This window comes from Micropterus salmoides, unplaced genomic scaffold (genome assembly GCF_014851395.1).
Source record: "Micropterus salmoides isolate LMB-PRFRI ecotype aquatic unplaced genomic scaffold, ASM1485139v1 Ms_hic_scaffold_6, whole genome shotgun sequence".
NCBI lineage: Eukaryota > Metazoa > Chordata > Actinopteri > Centrarchiformes > Centrarchidae > Micropterus > Micropterus salmoides.
In genome coordinates this window covers 36,223,990-36,238,311 of record NW_024044348.1, presented here as the reverse complement: position 1 = coordinate 36,238,311, position 14,322 = coordinate 36,223,990, and the positions used below count along the sequence as shown (strand labels likewise).

Sequence of the window (14,322 nt, the reverse complement as noted above, 5' to 3'; positions counted from 1 at the left end):
AGAGAGCAGCTGGTTTCAACACTCTATATGCTTTCCTAAGTGGAACATTTATTTTGTATTTTAATTGGGACTATTATAACTGAATTAAATCCATGGAGGCTGCTGTCCTGTTTGAATTTCAGCTAGTCCCTGCTACTTCATTGCGTCATAACAAAGGAGGGATGTTGCAATTTGGATCTGCAAACTGCTCTTGGCTTCTAATGGAAGTAATTATCAAAATACCTATGTCAAAACACAAGACAAACCAGCATCAAATAAATATCTATTTCACAAAAAATATCACTGTCTCTGCCTAATGCCATCTTTTCTCTCTTTCTTTACTCAGAGACTAACAATAAAAGTAACCGTGTTTCAGTCAGAACTCTTGTTTACTTGTACAAAAACAAAAAAAGGAGTCACTCCTGTCAGGCATCAAGTTCTTTTCTTCTCTCCTCATAGCAGAGTTGTCTTTAAACTTTTTATGTGCACATAATCACATATCCATGATTATTGTTAATCTTAGAACAAAAAAGCATATATACTCTATACAACATGTTAAAAATGACAAACATATTTAAAAAGGCATATACCCTACACTTATCTATAGGCCTAGCCTTACTTTTAAGCAACATTATATAAGATTTGAGTTTTTTTGTGATTTGTTTACCCTACCATTTCACTGTAATTCACTGCTGTTGGAAATAAGGAAAGCTGTACCATAGACAGTATATAAAAATGGACGTGGCATCACTCCCGGATAACCAAAAACGGGTCGTGGGTGGAGCTGAGGTGACGTGTTGCTGACACCACTCCCACCTAGCTCGATGTAACCAAGGTAGCTCACGCTAAGGAGCTAATGCTAAATGCTACTCTGCGTTAGCAGAGGTAGCTTCTAAACGTTGGTGCTGTACGGTGGAGGTTGGAAACTGCAGCCCTGTTACCAGTTTCTGGGCGTTACCATCTTACAGTCAAGGTAAGACACAGGAAAATATTAAAATAACTCACATATCTGTTATTGACATTATACTTCACAAGGTTTTAAATGCTTTTTAATTTAAAAATGTGGTAACGTTTTTTTTTACAACACTAGATTTTGTTGAGACCAACGTTAACAGTTAACTATGAATCAGTAATTACCTTAAGTTTACTTACATCTGAAACGATCAATTTGAAGCAAATCAAGTAACCCTTTTACATAACGTTAGTTATGAGTTGTTTAATTGGACGTCACCTCAGTATGTTACTTGCAATGAACGTAGAGTCCTTAGTTACCTGATGGAAGCTGTCAAGATGTTTCAAGATGAAAACAAAAAGGGTTTGAAATGCTTTGTGTAATGAATCTAGAATAAATCAAAGATTCACTTTTTGAATTAAATTATGGTAGAAAATTCACTTCTCCACAATATTCTATTTTTAAAGAATCATCTGTATTTACTTTATATTTTTTATCACCTTAAGAATTTATTATACATTTTCCTCCCAGAGTTCTCTGTGGATAAGATGTCCCACCTGGTGCCCAGAGAGCTGCAGAGACCTGGGAAGACTCATTGTGCTGATGGGGCGGACTGGTGTGGAAAAGGCCTTCTCTCCTTTTAAATTTTAAATTTTGTCCATACTTGTATCATCTTCAAGTCCATTTCAAAAAAATCATAAATAAATAAAAATATAAATTCTATATTTATATTAGCACTCCCTGTCTTTACTACTTACTGAAAAGCTAATCGTATACCTGAAAACATGAAACATTAAAACTGAACTCATGCTAATGCTGGGTAGACACCAAAGGATTTTTTTACATCTTATAAGATTTTCAAAATGTGATAGACCACAAACATGAGGAGAAAAAATCCTAGATTCAACCGTGTTGCTCCTATAGTATATACACACACAAACAGATTTTCAACCCGAGTCTACACAGTGAACACAGGAAATCTCGCTAAATCTCGTGAGACTTCAGAATAAGCATGGCGGACGATATGCAGGAAGAAATTGCGATGCTAGTGTTTGGAATGATTTTCACAGAAAATTCACAAAAAAAAAAGAAAAGGGTTTGGGTAAAGTCGTGGAGACGGCGGGAACATGGTCTGTACAGAGTGAGCTAGAGGTGAGCAATGGTCACAAAATCACACAGCTATGTTTTTTATAATTGTTGTTCTCAGGTCTCTCTTGGAAAATAAATTGCCTTAATAAATACACTTAAAATACTTGTTTTTATATTTTGATTTTCTTACAGTTCATGACAATTTGATGTTGTTTGAAGATATATGGAATCACATACAACTGTTGATACCGTAGCCTGACCATAACAAATCAGTGAAGCATAAAGGAGGATACATATAATTAGGGTACTTGTCCATAATTCCTTAATTTGTATGATTATTTTGACAGGTAGAGTACAGAGCGGGTTTCAGGGGGCTTCTTCGAATGAATACAGAGGAGTTCGAAATTTATTCTCAATAAAGTGGCCCCACTAATAACCAGACATGACACCAAATTTCCAAGATTGTGAGTGAAACATGTGAAGCCCTGCACCACACTCTTGCCAATGAATATCTGTAGGTAAGCTTATTTAATGTCTAAAAGTCCGCATGACACCAATAAAACTACAGTACAACAAAACAGTTCATAATATTCATAATATTTAAAGGGATAGTCATTATTTACTCACCCTTATGTTGTTCCAAACCTGTATGAGTTTCTTTCTTCTGCTGAACACAGAAGTCAATATTTTAAAGATTGTTGATAACCAGACAGAGGACGGTAGCCATTGACTTCCATAGTATTTTTATCCTACCGTGGAAGTCCATGGCTACCGTCCCCTGTCATCAACAGAAGAAAGAAACTCATGCTGGTTTGGAACAACATAAGGGTGAGTAATTTCATTTTTGGGTGAACTATCCCTTTAAGGGAGTGTTGATGTATTGACCATGAAATGCTGATTGTTCAATACAATTACTTGGATGGAAGTGACTGTTGAATACATGAGCATGCCCAGTCTTTTTTTCTATGTAATTAACTAATATTTACTTTATCTTTCATTCATTACTTTTGGTGATGCAGTGGTCTGGAATCTGAAAACTGTTTGATATTATGTTATCGTTGTTGTTTCACTATTATTTCAGACTCCCAGTACAGAAGAGAATTGCTGTAAATTGCAGAAGACTTCCATATAAACTGGCAGTTTCCCCACTGCATTGGCGCAATTGATGCGAAACATATAAACATTCAGCCACCAGCACATAGTGGAAGCACCTTCCACAATTACAAAGGACGATTCTCTGTGCTGATGATGGCAGTTGTTGATGCCAAGTACCAGTTTCGGTATGTCAGTGTAGGAGCACAGGGCAGAGCATCAGATGCTGGAGTCAGACTTAAAGCAAGCTCTTGACATGGGCCTCCTTAATATCCCTGAAGCCAAACATCTGCCAGGCTCTAATTTCGAAGTCCCCTTCATGTTGCTTGGAGATGATGCATATCCTTTGCGCACTGACCTCATGAAGTCATACCCCTTTCGCCAGTTGGATCATCAGCAGAGAGTGTTTAACTACAGACTTTCTCGAGGACGCAGAGTGGTGGAAAACGGGTTCGGTATACTTGCCAACAGGTGGAGAGTGTTCCGCAGCACAATTATGATAAACCCAGACAAGGTGCAGAAGATTGTCTTATCTTGTGTGTGTCTCCACAACTATTTGTGTGAAGTTCGGTCTGACTCCTACACAGCTGATACAGAAGATGCAGAACACAGACTCATAGAGGGTACCTGGAGAGAGGATGGTCTGGGAGCCAAGCTCCCACTTCAACAAGGAAGACCTTGTAACAGCTCCATGGTTGCCAAACAAATTAGAGACAAATTAAAGAGCTACTTTGTTACACCTGCAGGCCAGGTTCCCTGGCAGGAAAACTACATTTAGACTCTTAGCAATAATACAAACTGGAGGAACCTAATTGTTCTGTTTTCTTAGTGTATTGTGCTTTGTGTAACTCTACTATGATTCAAGTGTTAGACATTTTTTGCCTACATTCTAAAAAACAAAACAACACATTTCTAGGAGCTAGGTTGCTGATTTGTCAGGCTGTTTTATGAATCATTCTGAGCTCTGCAAAGATGTTATTTTCTTTTGACACAAAGTGATTTTTTTTTTAAATGTTATTTTGCTGAATGACATTACTGTATTTTCTTGTGTTACCTAGGCAATAAATTGACACTGAACTGCCTCAACTTTGCAAACATTCATTTATATAAATGATAATAAAAAAATCTTCCAGTGCTTTGTACCTTGAAATTGTTTTCTGAAATTGACATATATACAATTTTATCCAAACAATTTAAAATCTTGAAATAAAAACAGGCTCAAACTTAAATATATATATACAAAAACAGTAGAAATACAAGGTTTACACTGGTACACAACATGACTGAACAGTCACAGGTTCATCAAAAAACAGAAATTCTAGTGTTTTGGAGCCTTTTTCTCTGCCACAACAGTGGTTAGTTTAAACCTAAATATGGACAATCAAGCTATCAGAAAACAGACTGGCTGATAATCTAAATATATATGTGCTATGCACAGTCTACTGTGCCCATTCATCACCATTGTTTTCTTGCCAAAAGTTACTCTTGATCATTATTTTGAGGCAGCTGGTACTGATTCTAAAGCACTTGTGTAGAGTAGTATGAGATGGTGGAGACATGTGGTGATGTGCTTGTCTAGGTGTGAATGCGAGAAAAGGGGACGGCTGTGAGGGGGGCATCTGTACTGTGGGGAGTGGAGGATATACAAGTGGCATCTGGTATTGGGTAGATGGCAATACATCAGGGTGATCACACTCCCGAGCCTCATATAAAGCATTCATATTATTTCTCTTAACTCTAGTCTTTATCAGAGTATTTTTGATCAACCTCAACTCCTCAGCCCCAAAGGTGCTGTCACTATCAGCAGCTGGCCTGCTTCTAAGCAGTAGACATTACCTGCAAAACCTTTAGTTTCTCCAATTCAATGGAATCAGTAGATTGGCTTTTCTTTCGCTTTTGTGTAAGGTTGGGTGGTGTAGGAGAAGACAGTTCATTATCAGTCTGCAAAGTAGATGGCTGACACACAGTTGCTGACAGCTCCGCATTCATGTCCTCAGACATCTGAGATGCGTCATCATCTGGATCACTGGTGGGGTCATTCACTGCAGCTAGGGCATCTTTAATTGACTGATGAAGCTGTGAAAAGCACATAAGGTATTCAATTACCTATATAGGCCTATGTGATAAATGGATTTTAAAATAAAGCTATTTAACTATAACTATTGAAGAACAACAAAGCTACAGTAATAGCACTTACACTGCTTTCAGAGGCGCGTTGGATGACATATTTCCTCAAAAACATCAGTGACTGCAGCAGCCACTTTTGCTTGCTTGTGAGTGGCTTTTCCCCACTCCCACTGGATTTGGCTTTCAGAAGCTTGGAGTACTGGGTTCTTAAAGTTGTGGCCCTCATCTTTACTTCTTCCACTGTAATTTTTCACCAGAAAATTTTGTTAACTTCTCAGATAAAGGTTGTGGTAATGCACACACGCTGGCCCTGTCTCTCTCCCCTTACGAAAATTTACCATGGTTTTACTACAATTAAAAAATAAAACATGGATACTGTAGTTAAACCATGATAACCACAAATTAATCATATTTTTGCTAAAAATGAAACATTCTAATTATTTGGTTATACAAATGTTCAATACACCTATTATAAAACCATGGTTAATTTTCCACCTCTCTCTCTCTCACACACACACATATCATGTGTACTGGTACACCTATCCTTATGTATCCTTAATGGTTTTTATACTGAGCTAATTACATTTTCTATCCCCAACCTATCCAACATTCGTGCTGTTGCCACAAATGTACTAGCTGATCCTCCATCTCTGCTGTCCATTTCATCATGTGCTGCGCCATGACTGCGTTTCTTATGCTTCAATCATCTCGCTTTCTGATTGGATATTGTTTCATTTCATGTGATAATCGTGCGCACGTTTGTCCTCTGGGATCCCCCCACACATTTCTCCAGGATTTCTCCAATTCGCGATCGGGGCGCCTGTTCGGACACTCTTAACACACCTCACACCAAGGGAGAATCTGATAAGATAATCTGTAGAACCATCAAGATAATCGGGACATAGCTAGGATTGTCGGAAGGGGGGAAATCAGCCCAAAATCAGCCCAATTATCTTTTGGTGTGTACCCAGCATAAAGAACATCAGTCTAGTATAAGTTGAAAAGTGAAAATACTCCCAAACATGTTTCACATAAAATGTTGAATAATTATGCAGTATATTTCTGTGTGTGCAGGAGTATTTTTACTTTCTACCTTATACTTTAAGATAAATAAGGAGCCATACACTCAGTACCCATATACTGTATAACATAACCTGACGTTTCTGAAGAGCGCCTTGTTTGCTGCTCTGATTTAAGTCTAGTTTAAACCCAGAATAATGTGCACATATCCAAACCATCATGTGGTAGCTGCTGAAAAAAAAAATTATCTGCACAGAGTAATAATAAATCCCACTAGGTGGTTTTTATTATGACCTTGCAAATTCTGAGGTCTCAGAGCTGACTGAATGCACTTGTAGGAAATAGGTAATAGTCTATACAATGTAAACCACACAAGACCTTCTAAGAGGTCACAATAAATTACACCTCCTACAGGGCTTTAAAACTATTCAGTGTGCAGATAATTCTTTGTTTTTCACAACAGAGTAACTTCTCAGTCAATGTCACATTTGTCTCTTAAAGAAATGTCAAAATTAAACGTTATATAAGATCAACCTTTCATTTTTTACTTTCTACTAACATAAGCAAAATGTATATATCTATAATACATTAATCTATAAATACCATCTTAATATTTTCATTTACAGCTGTTAACTATAATATATTGTTTAAATCACACAATTTACAATTAACAGGGAACTGATGATGAATGAAGAATGTGATTTTATTTTAAGTATAATTAGTCTGATCATTGTAACAAAGTATTCCTAATACATAAGCAATAGTTTAACATATTAAACTCGTCTTGCATTCATGAAAAGATCAATATTAAAAGGTTACAAATGTAGAAGTAGTTTTGTATGACTTGAAATAATGTCTTGTAAGAGTTATATAATGAACCCAGTGTCATAATTTCACGTCAGTAGTGTTCAGATGTTGTGAGTAAAAAGAAAAGCAGGAGCTGAACAGCTGGAAGCTGGAGCTGTTCTCTCCTGAATAGCTGGACACAGCAAATCACATCTGGGGGGTTGCAATCAGCTCCTCTGGCACCTGTAAAGACAACATTGGGTAGACAGTTAAGCAGCTTGTTCCAAAGTGCCATGAAGCTACTGAACTCTCACCTCAGCATGATAACCTCTCTGGCATGTGACAGTAATTAGGGGTGGCAATGTGAAATATATACACTGTTTACAAATATGTGCAATATACGGTTTGCTGCTGGATACTGTGCAATAATAATTCATGCTGCTAGACACCTGTTGACTACTCAAGTCAGATCTTATTGAATGTTTATTATAAGGATCTTATTTTGTATTTCTTATTATACTTATCTACCTTTTTAGGCAAATTCTAATCCACCAAACAAAATCAGAGGCGGCTCTCCACTGCTAATTTCTCGCCTTATCTAAAGCATCGCCCTAGTTACAGCCCAGCTGTGAGTAAAACCTGTCTGTAGGTGTAACGCTCATTATATGCTGACAAAAAAAAGTGGATGCAAATCTCTGCAGGTAGCCTACAACATCTGTTCTGCCGAATTTCTGCCATCAGTTTGACTCTCGCATGCCCCCCATGCAGAGAAGCGCTCCCTCCAGCAGGGCGGGGCATGCCGGCACTCACGACCCTCTCTCGCCAGACCCGCCCCTTCTCTTCATGGCCACCAGAGCGCCTCGTCAGCAGGTCCGACCACTTTCAGAGCGCTACTCAGAGTGGCTCATTTCCTGCCCGATGGACAAATGGATGGACAGCCTGCTACGGCGGGGCCACAGGCTGCAGTTCGCCTCCCCCCCTCCCCCCTTGACCGGGGTTGTAGAGACCTTGCTCATCCCCGGCTCAGAGCGCCGCCCTCCAGGCAGAGCTCCTGGAGAAACAGGCCATCTCCAGTGTTCCTCCCGGGCAGGAGAATCGGGGGTCCTGGTCAGGAAGAAGACGGGCGGTATGAGGTCCATCCTGGACCTGTCACTGTTCAACAAGGCGATTATGGTGAGACCTTTTCGCATGTTAACAGTAAAACAGGTGATTGTGTGATTGTGAGTGTGTGCACCAGACCTGAAGGACGCGTACTTTAATGAGTCCGTCATTCCCGGACACAGGAAGTTTCTGCGTTTTTCATTTTAGGGCGCCCAGTACCAATACAACCGCCTGCCCTTTGGTTACTCCCTGGTCCCGCATACTTTTTCCACGTGTGTCGAGACGGCCCTGGAGCCACTGCGGCGGTCTGGCATCAGGGTCCTTTTTTACCTGGAAGACCTTCTGCTGCTGGCGCCGTCCTGGGACGAAGCAGTGGTGCAGACAGCCCAGCTAGTTGCACACCTGTCTTACCTGGGCTTCGTGGTGAACTGGGAGAAGAGTGCTCCTCTCCCCTCCCAGAGACTCACCTACCTTGGCCTCCGCCGTGTCGTCCCACGAGCGACGGTGGCAGCTCTGTCAGTCATGAGGCGTTCAGTACGGTTAAAACCTACACTGCCGCCATTTCGTCCTGTAAGAGGGCTTCGGGGACAGGACTGTGTTCTCCCACCCCCTGGTGAAGCATTTCCTTAGGGGGGTGCGGAGGCGCAGGCCGGTGACGTGGCCTGTTGCCCCACAACGGGATTTGCCGCTGTTTACGCGTCTTAACCCATAGCCCCGTTTGGGCCTTTGGAGACGGCGGACCTGAGATTCCTTTCGGCTAAGGTCGCCTGGCTCCTGGCTTCCCCCTCTTTGTGCACTACAGGGAGTGGTCCAAGGGACTTCCCCTGTCGGCGCAGCGCCTGTCTCACTGGCTGTGCGAAGCCATTTCCCAGGCTTACGTGTCTGCTGGTGAATCTCCCCCCCGGATGGCATCAGAGCACACTCCACGAGAGGAGTCTCCTCCTCAGTGGCATTGCACGGTGGGATGACAGTGGACGACATCTGCACGGTGGCCTCCTGGTCGTCCCCATGCTTTTTCGTCCGTTTCTACTTGCGGGATGTCTCCCTTTTCCCTCTGACTCACTCAGTACTGAGTATTTTGGTTGGGTGATTCTCCTTGTGAGTGTGCGGTGCGCCCTCTCCCACGGGACGGTGTGGGGGGGCGGCCGCTGCTTACATGGCCCTGCCTTGTGCGCAGCTATTGCGGTTGCTGTCATGACCCCGCCTGCGTCTGTACGGCTGAGGGGACTCCCCACCCAGTTTCCAGACTTACGCATGGGTCGGCCCTCGGTCTCCCATGTCGTGCCACTGGTGCTCGCGCGCACGCTGACACCAATGCCGCGGTCAGCGGGGGACTGGGTGGCTCATTATTTGGCTCTGGGCAGGTGGGTTTGTGCTTGGTGGTACCGTATGGGCCAGTGAGGCTCATCCTGCTTCGCCTCTAACCCAATAGTGATAGCCTTAGAGGGCGAAGCCTATATGAAATAGAACGGGGGTTACGTACTGTAACCCGGATTCTATGAGTATCTACTAAGTGTAATAACGTATTGATGACTATAAATGTCCTTAAATATGTACTTTAATCATCCCCAATGATAAACCTCACAAAGAATATTATAACAGTATCGTTTTTAAACAGTAACATTTTCTTCAAAGCATTATCACCCTAATGTTTAACACTAAGGTTAATCAAATACATTTTGGCTTCTCTCTTCTTGCTGACTTGTCTTTGACTCCTTAAAAGCTGTGGGTAGAACACACTAACTCCCGTTAACTTAGCATCATTAGCAGCTGGGGCTGCTCGTATCTGGCTAACTAGCGTAACGAGCTAAGCTAACAAGCTTAATAACGTTACCGACAGCAATACCTGCTAAATATTGTTAACACATAGATAAAATACAGGAATTTCACTCACCAACTAGAACACGGACTTCCAGGAGGTTCTCTCTCCAATAAACCGCACAGTCTGCCATTATTCATACGGTATCTGCATGTAGAAATGTTCAAATGGCTCCAACAGGCTGAGCCTCAGAGCTCCGTGTAGCTGAGTGAGGCTAACAGACGGCGGACCGAGTGCAGAAACAGAGAGGCGCCTGCAGACAAAGCGGCCACGCCCCTAATAATGCAGAACTTTAAGGTTTAATATCATTTAAACAGGTAAGTTATAAAAAAATTCAACCCCCTCACAGTTGTCACGAAGGGCAAAATTAGCAATATGCACTAAAACCATTTTTTGAACCAGGCTGTAAACATGTTTTATTCTGCTGTAAAGTTGGGCTTTTTAACATGGGGGTCAATGGAGACTGACTACCTTCTGCAGCCAGCCTCAAGTGGCCACTCGATGAATTACAGTTTTCAGTTACTTCCTGATTGCACTGGAAGTGAGAGGTAGTGATGGGAAAAGTCACTCTTTTGAAAGACTCGAGTCACCAAATCTCATTCATTAAAATGAACTAATCTTTTTTTGTCATTATGTTCATTTTAACTAGGCTGGTTATTGCCACGTTGCAGCCCTCTAGTGGGCGATTTAAAAAAAAAAAAGTGCAGTTCTCAAACACAGAAGGCTGCCTGGCTTGTTCTAATTGACAAAGTACAATGCACAAATTCACCTCTTCATCTTTCTCTATCATGCTTCTATAAAGCCCCATGGAGCCACAACCAAATTCAAACCATGTAAAAACCACAGAAATATGTGACAATATTTGATTAAGCCAATACTCCGGCTAAATACGTCAACTTTCACAATCTTTCCTGAGTATACTACCAGACCAGCCATATAAGCCTATATATAATTATAATTACTATCACTATATCTCTAAAGTGCTCATTCATACAGTAGCCTAACACCTATCCATGAGTAAAATCTATATATTAACATCAGATTTACAGGGAATATATTGAAGTAATAACACACTAGATGAATAAAACACACTCTTATTAAAATTTTACAAATTTAATAATAATCTCAAACACAGCAGGTTGTTCACCAGTCAGGAGCTGTGAAACAACAGCACGGCTCTGTCAATAAATAAAAAGTAAAAGTTACGTTGCGTTCTCTGGGGGACCGGATCAGCTGTTAGCTGTAAACAAACCACAGGGCTAACGCTAACGTTGCTATGTGGCTGTGTTTTAATGGTTTAATGTACGGGTCTGTTTGTTTGGAGAGGAGACGACCTCTGTGGTAATTCAGATCCCAGTAGAACTCTGTCAGGGCTGTTGGCTGTAAACACTAAAGTTACGGTGCGGCTGTGTTAAAACTATAACTTAGCACAACATAACTGCGCGGTTGTGCAAAATAGATATTAGATATATGTCAGTTCAGTGACTGTTACCTGACAACAGACTTGCCTCTCATTCCCCAGTGCTGGCAGTAAGTCAGCCTGCCGAGTGAAGACAGACTCCGAGGAGGACCCGTGTGAGCGCTGAACGATTAGTTCATTCCTGCTCCACAGTAGCCGAGATGTCATGTGACAAATGAACGACTCAAACCCAGAGACCCACAGTTGAGAGTCAAGAACTAATCAATTCTGTTTCCTGTGCTGATGGAGACCTTGCAGCTGCTGTGTAACGAGTGAACGTAAGAGTCCAAGACTATTCACACATGCGTGAAAATAAACAAATTACTCACTGAGACAACCCGTAACCTTTTTATTCCACAAAGCTCTCACTCTGTTTTTCTCTTCTCTTCTCCATCACCATCATCTTTGGTATCTTCACAGCATCTGCCATTAGTTAAAGTTGTGTTCATAGAATCTGTTGAGTTTGCATGTACTGCACCGGCGCCGCTCTCCACCACCGGCAGCATAATGTTGCTTGAAACTTGGGTGGCAAGCTAGCCAACAAAGCTAGACAGCAACGAACACAAGAGTCGACAACTTTGCACACAGGCAAATATGGCAAGACATGGCAAGCCTGCTAATAAGTTATTACTTACTAGCCCAACAGCAAGAAAGCCAGCTCCACATCCGTCCTGCATCCTTTCAGCTCTTTTTTAAATTAAATGTACAGTAGAGTAATTCTGATGGCTGCTTTACAGGAAATATTGTTGTTTCTATTGTACACTCGTACCTGTGTTAGATTCAAGTATAGACAGCTTTCCTTTATTTATGTAGAGTAGAAGGGCTTCTAGCTAGCTAAACCATAAAACTATCCAGAGAAACCAAATCTGCACTTCTAAACACTTTTAGAAGGAGACTGTGGCATAACTGAAGTGTAACTTACCCACACCACTGATATTAATGGATATCAGGTTAGTTTATGAAAGAATTCACTTGTACAACTACAGCGTTTATTGTACAATTTCCCCACTGTTCATATGAGTTGCAGTAAAAGAAGGTAGTGCTCAGCTGTAGAAAAAACTGCAGGCCTCCACTGTACATATGATGTGTAGGGGTTGGACCAACAGACTGTAGAAAACAGGTTGGACCACAGTGCGTGGAGTGGACATAAAATCATGTAGAGCGGCCTAGTGTAAGAGCTGTGAACAAGATAATAATTTTGTAGTAATATTATTGCTTATTTTGAGACAGTGTTGGTGTCAGAGAGAGTTTTGTTGTATTGGATTTAATTCAATTGTAAAGTGTACCTCTATGTTGTAGGTGGGGGTGCGTTATTTCATTTGATCTCTTTTTCTGATCCCAAAATAAGTCTGAAATATTTTGGCATTAGTTTTTTTATTATTATTATCAATAAGATAATCTACACTTTTTACACAATATTATATTCCCACTTTTACAAACATGCATCTATGATTGTTGCATGCTAAAGTGCACCAGACAGAGCTTTCTGGTGGACATGATTTATGGTTTGAACTTGAAACATGAAGCATTGTGCAAGTGTGCAATTAGGGTTAACTAAAGGTTTCTAAAATAAAATAAGGGCATTATGATACTATGGTACGAAACAGTAAAGAGTGAAGAAAAAGTAACACTAGATAATAAAGGCCTAGCCTATAAACTTTGAAGTTTAAACTTGCAAGGCTACAGTGGGCTAGCCACACCAAGCAATTGACCCTTCGCTAAGCCACGCCCCGAATACAAAGCTGACCAATCGCAGCACAGTATAGGACTCGCTCAAACTGAGGTCCGAAACTTTCATGGATGCGCTCCATTGACTCTAATGCAAAAGGAGTCGTTTTTTAGCTTTTTTTCGCTATATTGTCAAACGCTGTTCCTGGGGCACTTGTAATAATTACAGTCGCTACCCAGAGAGGTTGATAGGAGAAGTACGATTTATTCTCTTTCTAAAACCTAAAATAAATCCATAAAATTTTCAGCTGTGGATCGTTCCTAATGTAATGTTAGTTAGCTAACGCTAGCTAACTTCCTACTGAGTGTAACGTAATAAAGCCCTAACGTTACTCATCTGCATTTTAATGATTGTAATAATGAATAGGGGCCTACCCAGCTTTACAGGAATGGTGTTGACCGTTCATATCGTTGTCTTTTGTCTCAATCGTCGATGGTTCACTTTTACTCTGTGATTGGTAGGCTTTAGCTTCTATCTTAAATTTTTTTCACGTGCGTTTGAGTCAATTTCACAGCCTGAATACAACCTTCAAATGTATAATGCAACTGCAAAACTGTCTGCTTCTTTCTGAGATCAATTTTTCCAACAAATGTGACAATATTTCTCCGGGGAGTGCAGTAATAGACAGTGGCAGCGCCGACAGTTTGTCGGACTTAGCAACAGTAACTAAGGGGGCGGGGTTTAGCGAAAGGTCAATTGCATATTCCTTTTAAATAACACATTTTTACATGCCAAAGATAAATCATGCTTAATAGCAGTAAAGTAGGCGTATGTTTTCCTGAGAAAATCTCTGTTAAATATCTGGAGTTTACATTTTACTAATCATAGTCACTTATATCATTGTTTATTCTTGTAGAACAAAATTACAGACTGACTTTATTTGATAAAAGTGCTCATCACTTCTGAGAACAAAGGTAAGCTAACCGACATAGCTGATCAAAGCTAACTCAGTAACACTCAGAATCATTGAAAAGTGTGTTAATAATTTAAAGCATACATACCTGGTACAGTATTTATCCTTTTTAGTTTGGCTTTGCAATGGTGATATTAGTGACTTTATTTATATAATTTCACTCCTGAATTTCACCCCTGAAAATAAGTAGTTCGAACATGCGACGCGGTATTTTTAGAGCAGCACCTGAAAGCAGCACCAGGCATCCTGTCAATCA

The 14,322-nt window shown here is 40.7% G+C and overlaps 1 long non-coding RNA gene across 1 annotated transcript; it reads right to left on the bottom strand.

Annotated features, from left to right (window-relative positions):
• Positions 1–4,196: 4,196 nt before the first annotated feature.
• On the bottom strand, positions 4,197–14,271 carry LOC119890070. Its single transcript, XR_005442189.1, has 3 exons — positions 14,155–14,271; positions 5,310–5,479; positions 4,197–5,188 (listed from the first exon to the last, which is right to left on the bottom strand). It is a non-coding gene; the product is annotated as an uncharacterized LOC119890070 (long non-coding RNA).
• Positions 14,272–14,322: the final 51 nt, after the last annotated feature.